This window comes from Haplochromis burtoni, unplaced genomic scaffold (genome assembly GCF_018398535.1).
Source record: "Haplochromis burtoni strain Fernald_Lab_line unplaced genomic scaffold, NCSU_Asbu1 Contig_628, whole genome shotgun sequence".
Lineage (NCBI taxonomy): Eukaryota > Metazoa > Chordata > Actinopteri > Cichliformes > Cichlidae > Haplochromis > Haplochromis burtoni.
This window is the reverse complement of record NW_024582989.1, coordinates 71,509-74,888: the sequence shown is the minus strand read 5'-3', so window position 1 is coordinate 74,888 and position 3,380 is coordinate 71,509.

The window sequence follows — 3,380 nt, the reverse complement described above, 5'->3', positions numbered from 1 at the left end:
TAAAAAAGGAATGTGATGTTAACACCGTGATTTTATAGTGAGGAAGAGGAGTTATTCGGCATGAGATTAAAAACACGTCAGCAGCTGAAAAATAACGCTCCCCGTTTAATCACTGAAATTACATTTTGTTCTGTCATCAGTTTATGTGTTTTATACAAAGAGAACTACAGTTATTAAAAATCATGCATTCTGCATGAACCTGTAGTTTTTACCATTGAAAAGAAATTATTTACTCTCGATCTAGTGACTTAAAAAACTGAGTTTATCCTTAATGCTGAGTATAATAGGCCCTCATTAATAAACAGAGGCAGGAGGCTGACATTAGCACAACAGCACCTCTCGCTGGCCTGTACAAATCATTTTACTTGGCTCAACCCGAGGCCTTTCAGGCCATTAACTCCAAACAGTATTTTAAATGTTTTTGTGCTGCAGTAAAAGTGGGAAGTGTATGTTTCAGTTTTTAATGTGTGTATCGTACATTTCATTGTTTAGGGGAATACCTTTAGTAATGAATGACACTGACAGAGAGGTTTTTTTATTTTCAAAAAAGAAGAAGACAGATTTAAATAGCTCTGTTATTATCATTTTCACTTTCCGATCATTCTGAATGGTCAGATGGGACATATTTCAAATCCTGTAAGAATCAAGCGTTTTGTCAGTTTTCAACCAGTGAATCATTAAGTTGACATTGAACACTTTGGTAGATTTAAGCCGATTTTTGATGGATTATTAACATGACCCAACCCTAAACCCCTACAAAGTTTGATCGGAATTCATTCAACACTTTTCGAGCCGTCGTGCTCACAGACAGAATGACACGGAAACGCTATCAATAACAAAAGGTCCTTTTGGGGGAGGTAACAACACCGTCACTCAAATTCATCCACGCGTTGACGGATGTGTTAAAATATTAAAATTATCCAAGATGTCTAGCATTCATTTCATTGTTTAGGGGAATACCTTTAGTAATGAATGACACTGACAGAAAGGGTTTTTTATTTTCAAAAAAGAAGAAGACAGATTTAAATAGCTCTGTTATTATCATTTTGACTTTCCGATCAATCTGAATGGTCAGATGGGACAAGCTCCGCCTACACAAGTCGTGTGTCGGCAGCCGCCTCCCTGCCAACATCAGCGAGTATGGTTGACTGCATTCTTTTTACACACTCTAACAGAGGTTAACACATCATTTCTAATACAAAAACATCCTTAGACGGTTTCGTATTTCACAAACATTTGATCCACTGCCTTTGCAAGAGTTTGATTTGTTCTATGAACCGTGTGTTTGCCCATATATGTGAAAATTGGATTATTTATAATGTAGCTGCTGGGATCTGTTAGGAGTTTGTAAATTTCCCTGCTATGAGATAAGATAAGATAAGATAAGATAAGATAAGATAAGATAAGATAAGATAAGATAAGATAAGATAAGATAACCTTTATTAGTCCCACAAGTGGGAAATTTGTTCTGTTACAGGAGAAAGTGGACAGTGCAAAGTCACATGGCAAAAATGAGAAAGAAACTGGAATAGGATAAGATAAAAAGAATAAGATACTGTACACAATAGGATAAAATAGAATAGAATAAAATACTATATACAATAGAATAAAAATACAACCGAGTAAAATACAACGTTGTCAAAAAACATGTGTGGATGTGTGTGTTTGGTCAGCTGGGAAGTCTTTGTTGTACAGTCTGACAGCAGTGGGGAGGAAAGACCTGCAAAATCTCTCCATCCTGCATCGTGGGAGCCGCAGCCTTCCCCTGAAGGAGCTGCTAAAACAAGGCAAAGCTTCAGATAAACCTACATAAGGTTACTCTACATTTACACTTTGCTGTTTGAATGCTTTGCCTTGCTGTGTCACACCTAAGAGGATATTCAGTTTTACTAAGTTTCACCAGGCCTTTGCATGTAAGTCGTCATCATGTTCAGTCATCTGATGAGAAAAATCAGCCATGGCATATCACCTTAATTGTCAAACTCATTGTAAAGGCTCTCGTACGGCCCACTTTGATCTCAAGGGTGCAGAACCAGAAAAACTCCCCTTTGTGTCAGTGTGAACAGTATGACTCATGCAGTAAAACTGCATGATGTAGAAATACTGCCGCAGTGATGTACGAAGATGTGCTCACTAGTATAAAAACAAAAGGTTATGGTAGTGATTAAATTTCAAGAAAGTAACTCACGTTATTTCACAAAAAAAGTATTTTTATTTTAATCAGAATATATAACAAAAACAAAATCCCCCACAAAAAATTACATTTTCTATGTTTTAAGTGTTATTGTTTATCTATTACTTAATTGTTTTAGTGTAGTATGAATGGCAGTGGGGGATTCTTTTATGCAAACTGTAAAAGAGAAAATACACTATCAATTCAGAATCTCATGTCCAACAACAAGGTTGTCCAGCAGGCCAGATTAGAGTCTCTGCTGGGCCGATTGTGGCCCTCCGGCCATAGGTTTGACACTCCTGCCCTAGAACATGCTGTCCAAACATCTTTCTTTTTTCGCTGTCTTACAGCTGCTAACATTTCAGCTTAGGTAAAATTACAGTTGATGACATAATAATGTTGAACTGTCTTAGCAGTTCCTTCAGTGAAACTATGAAATCAGCTCCGCCTGAGAGTCAGGCATCATCCATGCATACATACACTACCACTGTTACAGTATCACGCTATGATATACCGCGCTATATTGTAACATACATACAATTCTATTCTGATGTTGTGTTCTCGTGTTCTACACTGTTCTATGACATTATATTCACGAGACCCCTGGTGGGCTGTGAAGGAACTGCAGTGTCAAATAAACTATATTCTAAGTACTTAAGGGGGGGGAAGCTGCTGATTGTTATTTAACAGAATTTGAACTTTGCGCGATTTCTAAATGTCTAAATGAATTTAAAAAAATAAAATTTTGATCAAAAAGTCAAAAATTAATAACACCGTGATTCTGAAGTGAAGGGTATCTGTTACGGCCGAGACCGTTTCAGACGAGTGACAGGACTCAAACGCAAAACGCCGAACAGGTCGTAAGTATATTTTAAGAATAATGTTTAATGAGTCCACAAAATATTCATAAACAAAAAGGTGAGAGTAGACGTTAAACTAAGTAACAATATGGTCCGGGTCAGAGAAGACAGCTATTCCGGGGATTGGACTGGAAAGCAAGTCACATAGGGTCCAGGAAAAGGTCGGGGTCACTGTAACAGAGTACAGATGTTCAGACACAGATAAGGAGACATATGAATATGTTGTTGGCTCAGAATCCTCCTTCGTACTGCGTACTTGCCAACGGAGGTCGGAGATGACATAGAGGGGTGAGTAGTCCGGGTGTGTAAATCCAAAAACTCCTGGCGTGGAGGCAGAGAGGCAGGTA